Source organism: Lutra lutra, chromosome 6 (genome assembly GCF_902655055.1).
Source record: "Lutra lutra chromosome 6, mLutLut1.2, whole genome shotgun sequence".
NCBI classification, from domain to species: Eukaryota; Metazoa; Chordata; class Mammalia; order Carnivora; family Mustelidae; genus Lutra; species Lutra lutra.
This window is the reverse complement of record NC_062283.1, coordinates 128,662,140-128,668,643: the sequence shown is the minus strand read 5'-3', so window position 1 is coordinate 128,668,643 and position 6,504 is coordinate 128,662,140. Positions and strand designations below refer to the sequence as shown.

Below are 6,504 nucleotides of genomic sequence, written 5' to 3'. Positions count from 1 at the left end.
TCTCCATTTTCTGGTCCCTCACAGTTGTCCTCCCTCAGACTCCAAGGGTTCAACACTCCTGTCAGTTTCTTTGTTCCTGCTAAAGTGTAATGGACTAACAACACCTTAGAGGGTTATTTCTTTGTCTATTGTCATTTTGCCAGAGGGAGCAGAGGGCCCTTAAAGTTTCTCGCAGCCGCAGCCGGTGAGCCAGGGAGCCAGCGGCACGGAGGGCCTGAGCATGCGCAGGTGAAGCGGGTTAAGGAGGGAGAGGCAGGGAGCGGAAGCAGAGCTGCGGGGAAACCTGGAAACGAGGGGCTGGGCGGGCCTGGGTCGCTGTGTGCTCCCTGAGGATCGTCCACACGGTGGTGGAGCGTCGGTAAAGACAGTGAGCGTGGGGAGTGGACTGTGAAACGTGAGAGTCGAGGGGGACGCTGGGTCCAGTCACTTTTACCAGAAGTCGCTTGGAGGGGGTCTTCTAGGCCTTCTCCCAACGTCCAAGGGGTCTACAGATGAAGAAACGTGTCGGGTGTGAGCTGCCTGCCGCCTTGAACCTGAAGCCAGCAACAGGTACGGGCCGCAGGAACCTGAACTAGCTGCGGCCAGCGGAAGCCGAAGGGTCAGGGCAGGAGCCAGACGTTCCAAGCTAAAGGAGTGGGTTCTTGGGAATCTAACGCTTAGTTCCTGACAGTTGAGGGGAACAGGATTACTTAGGCCCCAAGCCTTGGTTTTGTCAGCTCACGGGTGTGTGGGCGTCGGTATGTATGTATTTTTAAAATTATTTTTTTAACTTTAAATTCAAGTAATTAACATAAAATGTATTATTTTTAAGGGGTGTATGTATTTTTTTAAAAATATTTTATTTATTTACTTGAGAGAGACACACAGACAAGCAGGGGGAAGGGCAGAGAGAGAAGCAGACTCCCCACTGAGCAGGGAGCTCTCTTCTGGGCTCTACTCCCAGGACTCCTGGGTCATGACCTGAGCCCAAGGTGAACGCTTAACCGACTGGGCCACCCAGGTGCCCCTGTATATATCTGTTTGTTAATAAAATTCTGCCAGAACTTAGAGATGACTGGAAATCTGGTGGGGATAGGGTGTGGTGGCTATGGAATGGTATGGAAAGGTGTCAGATGCTGTGCAGAACAGGTCTTGGAGGCCTGAGATGGAAAGAGGAGTGGTCATCTTGAAAGGCTGGAGAGCCCTAGCACTTAGAAGAGGATAGTTCTGCTGAGCCAGCTTCAAAGTGAGTTTAGCAGAATCATAACATACTTTTTCTGATCCTATGTTGTTGATAAAAGGGATTTCATTTTTCTTTGAGTGAGTGGCTCATATCTGTTGTCAAAGATGAAGGTATTCACTGAGAACTTGATGTGGTGACTGTATAATGCGGACTTATGACTTAGAGGTGGTTTTGCTCTAAGCTTATACTCAGATTCCAGGACAGGAGACAAAACGAAAACAAATTTTCTTGCATTTGCCAAATGGGGAATGTAGGTGAGTTTGTGTGTGGAATCTCCCCAAAATTAATATATTTGTTCAATAATATTTATTGATGCCTATTACAGTAAAGCCTTATAGGGAAATAGACGGGCGAATATACACAGGAAAGAATTCATACGAAAGGGGAAAACGTGGCATAGAAAGCAAAGTAAATGTCTTGCCCGGGGTTATCAAGTTTACTTCTGCCAATTAATCCGTAAAGCACTTAGGTGTTTATTGTTTATTTCAAGATGAACCTTTCTTGGTACAAAGAACTATGGGGGAATATTAGAGAAATGTAACTGCATCTGTGACCTGAATTTGCAATCTAGTGTGAGTTGCAGAAATAGCGTGTGTGAAACAATTGGCCAATGAGACAAAGTAATGAATAATTAGTTATTAAACTGTGTGGTCTAAAAAAATAAGGGTTTTAGCAGAGAGGACAAATGGGATTTAGTATAGATATCCTTACCATGTCTGCTCATGCACCACCTGTTGGCTTGTTTTTAAAGATTTTATTTATTTATTTGACAGACAGAGATCACAAGTAGGCAGAGAGACCCACAGAGAGAGAGAGAGAGGACAAAGGAAGCAGGCTATCTGCTGAGCAGAGAGCCTGATGCAGGGCTCCATCCCAGGACCCTGAGATCATGACCTGAGCTGAAGGCAGAGGCTTTACCCCACTGAGCCACCCAGGCACCCCTTGTTTTTGTTTTTTTGAGGAGGATAAATATTTTTTAAATTCTAGAAAGTGCAGAGAATAATGTCATAAGCACGTGTGTTCCCATTTCACAGAATTTTAAAAATGCTGGAATTTTTCACTTTTGTTTCAGACTTTTTTTTGTTTAAGATTTACTTATTTATTTGAGAGAGAGTGAACATGGGTGGAGGGGCCAGGATCAGAGGGAGAGAGAATCTTTTTTTTTTAAGCTTTTATTTATTTAATTTTTTTTCAAGGGGGAGAGAGAGAGAGAGTGCGCATGAGCCTGCACATGTGTGAGCACAACCTGGGGGGAGGGGAGGTGGTGGGTGGGATGAGGCAGAGGGAGAAGTAGATAGAGCAGGGAGCCTGACGGAAGGCAGAGCTTGATCCCAGGACCCTGAGATCACGACCTGAGCCAAAACCAAGAGTCAGACGCTTAACTGACTGAGCCACCCAGGTACCCCTGTTTCAGACATCGTTTTACATAAAATGAAGAAAATTCCTTAGAGTAGACACTCTTTGTTCCACTCCTCATCCTCTCCCCTGAAGGCTTCTTTTGTTCAGCACTGTACTTGTGGGATTCATCAATGACTCATGTCATTTGTTCATTTTCAGTGCTGAACAATGTTCTCTTGTGTGAACAGAACCACTTTATTCATCCTACTATTGATGGCCATGTGAATTATTTTCATTTTTTGGCTACTGCAAATAATCCTACTATGAACATTCTTGTATATCTTCTCGGTGACCAAGTGCACTAATTTCCCTGGCATGTATACCTTGGAGTGAAAATGCTGTGTCACAGTGTGTCTGTTTGGCTTTAGTAGCTATTGCCAAACAATTTTCTAAAGTGGTTGTACCTGTTGTTCCATATATGTCCCTAATATTCACTATTTTACATCTTTTTAAACTAGCCTTTTGGTGAGTATAGTAACCTCTCATTTGTGTTTCCCTGATGACTGATGAGGTTAATCTCCTTTTCACATATTTTCAGGTATTTCCTCTTTCGTGAAGTGTTTGCTCAAGTGTTTTGCCCATTTTTCTATTGTGTTGTCAGTTTTTTGTTATTGATTTGTAGGTCTTTATATGGCTTGGATACAAGCTTTTTGTTATATGTGTTACAAATAATTTTTCCCCTCTTGGTGGTTGTTTTCTTAATGGTGTCTGGATGAACAGACATTCCTAATCTTAGGTTGTCCATTTGCCAATCTTTTTTTTTTTTTAATTTTTATAGTTAGTGCTTTACAATTCCTGATTTAGAAATCTTTGCCTACCCCCCAGGATAATAAATAGAGATAATAAATAAAGAGAATAATACATTATTCTCATATTAGCCAAATGGACTTTATTGTTTTACCTTTCAAATTTAAGTCTACAATCCACTTGGAATTGATTTTTGAATATGATATGACACAGGGGTCAAGTTTTGCTTTTTTCCATGTTAATATCTCACTGACCTAACAGCATTATAGAAATGACCATTCTTGCCCTAATCTTCAGTGCCATCTCTGTCACAATCAGGTGTCACTCAAGTGTGCATTTGTTTCGGGACTCTCTCCCTTCTGTGCCTTTGGTGTGTCTGTTCCTGGGCTTTGAGTACACCTTCCAGATTTGTCCCATCAAGGGCTGAGGAAGCTGGGGTCTTTGTTCACCAACTCCTATTACTCACTAGTGCAGGGTTGTTCCTGGAGACATTAACTCCCCAGTACCTCTGCCCTGCTCCATGCACAAGCCAAGACCAATTCTACAACCAGGAGAAGCTCACCATCTACTTCCCTACTGACATACTTTTTGGCAGCATATAGTTCCTTGTGGCAGTGGGACTGAGAGCTCCAGTTTGGGGTTGGCTGCTGCTCAGAGGCTGTCCTCGGTTCCTAGAAGATGCCTACGATTCTTTATTACTTGAGATTGCCCAACACAACTACCTAATTTTTCACAGGGAGAAAAAGGCTTTAGCAAGATGGACACCGCAGTTTTATGAAACAGCATAATCATGCCACAGAATTATATTTATTCTGCCACCTTTGCCCTATTCTGTTCAAGTCACAGGTCCCACATTTACAGGGAAGGCATCCCACGGGATTGAGAACACCAGGAAGTGGGAATCATGGGGGCTGCTTTAGAAGTCTGTCTGCCATAGCAGGTATGGGAACTATCTACCAAGCTGAAGGTGACCTTCAAAGTGTGCCAAATAGATATTGGCAAGACACTACCAGGCCCTCCCAAATATCTCTGTCCTAAATCTCTCCTGAATTTCAGACTGATGTATACATTGGGCTACTTAATATTTCCTCTTGCATGGCTAATAGGCATCTTGTCTTTAACATGTCCCAAGATAAACTTCTACTCTTCTACACCACTGGTAACAAATAGGAAAAACCCTGCGTTTTTCCAACTACAAAAATCCTGGAGCTGTTCTGATCCTTTTCTTTCTCTTATAACTCTCTTGGTTCTCTCCTTAAGCTATATGTAGTACCTGATCACTTTTACTACTTCTGCAGCTTTCAACCTGGCCCAAGCCTCCATTATCTCTGGCCTGTTTCCAGACTTTGACCTCAGCCGCTAGAGAGATCCCGTTTCAATATAAGTTAGAACATGGCAGTTCCCAAGTCAAAAATCTCCCAGTGACTGCCCAAGTTCCCCAGAGTACAGGTCAAAGACCCAGCATGCCTACAAGCGCTACATGGCTCCTAACCCAAACCTGCCTGACCCATCCCCCACCATTCTCTTCTCTTCAGTTTTCTCCAGCAGCACTGGCCACCTTGCTATTCCTTGATTGTGTTGAGCACATTCCTTCCTCAGGAGTTTTGCACTTGCAGTTCCCTCTACCAGAATACTCCTCACCCTCATGAACATATGGTTTACTCCCTCAGCTCCATCTGGTCTCTGCTTAAATGGCCCCCTCACGAGTGAGGCCTTCCCTTTTCACTTGACATAAAACAACACCATGTCTTGCTTATTCCATTTCATTTCCCTCCATGGCAGTTTTCACACAGAGTGACATATTGTGTCACTTTCTCTCATTTATTTATTATTTCTTATCTCCCACTAAAATGTAGGTCCCATTGGTTAAGAAATTTGTCTTTTTTATTCTCTGGTGTGTCCTCTATATATAGCCTAGAACAATGCTTCACATGTGGGAGATGCTCAATAAATAACTGTTGAAGGAAAGAATGCTGTGCCCCAAAAGAGACCATAGAGGTCTGGTCTCAATTCAGAGAAGACACCAGGCTGCCCCACGTTTAGTGAGCGGTAGCTCTGGGGCAAGAACCCAAGTCTCCCTTTTTCTGGTTTGTTCTTCCCATTCCACTACTTTCTACTTTGATGGAAGCTCAACACTGATAACTGATAATTAAGTAAAATAATAGAGAATAGTTCCAAACATGTTCCTAAAGGTTTTGCCAAATAAAACTCTGCTGTTCTTTTAATCTATTAACTTAGCGTCCAAAGCAAATGTCAATGGTGAGTAGAAGGGGGTGAGCTATGTTATAACTGCTTTATACATAGAGTTCTACTTACTGATCAAGTGAGTCATTGTCCTGCCCAGGGAACAATGGTCTAAGTTGTCTACAAAGATAAATGACTCTGGTAAAAGAGCTCAGTTTGCTCCTTTGATGAATAGGGCAAGGGAAGGATCCACTCAGTGCCCCCTTTCACTCTGTTCTGTACCTGAGCGGTGGCTTCATGAGCCACTATTAACAAGCCCAGTGTCTACCTTACAAAGCTCAGAAAGAGAAGCCTTCCTCTAGGATATAATTTGGGATTTTTTTCAGAGAAGATGCCTGTGGAGAAGAGCACCCCTCTCTCGTCTCTCTCCTACCACTTCCCCTGTCCCATCCGTCTCCATTTTGGGGAGCAAACATTGTTGCTGAAACAACTAAATTAAGGTAAAACAACTTCCTAGGTCCCCTGGTTCTTTCTTCCCTCACCTTTTTCCACGTGCCTTCCTTTCTCTGTGCTCTGTTCAAATACCTCTTCTTGCAATGGCTGGACATGGACCTAGGATGTGAACTCAAAAAGAATGGAATCATTTCATTTGCATATTTCCATAATTTCACCATCACCATGATGGATGGGAGTGGTGGAGGGGTTTTAGACGTCAAATTTGCAGGTAGGCTATATCAGAAAGGTGTCTCTTTGCTAAATTAAAACAATTCATTATAAACAGAATGATGTATATATGTGTAAATTCACTCTAATATTCACTCTGGGAGTCATGGATGGCACATGAAGGAAAGCAATCAGGAAGCCACCATCTAGAAGCAGTTATATAAGCATTATAAATATTGTCATAGAAATCTATTCCACATGGTGTGTCAGTTAGCATAAGTGATGTAAGA

At 43.0% G+C, this 6,504-nt stretch overlaps 1 long non-coding RNA gene across 1 annotated transcript; it reads left to right on the top strand.

Annotated features, from left to right (window-relative positions):
• The first annotated feature begins 269 nt into the window (after positions 1–269).
• On the top strand, positions 270–6,286 carry LOC125101707 (uncharacterized). Its single transcript, XR_007127896.1, has 3 exons — positions 270–549; positions 2,780–2,841; positions 5,914–6,286. It is a non-coding gene; the product is annotated as an uncharacterized LOC125101707 (long non-coding RNA).
• Positions 6,287–6,504: the final 218 nt, after the last annotated feature.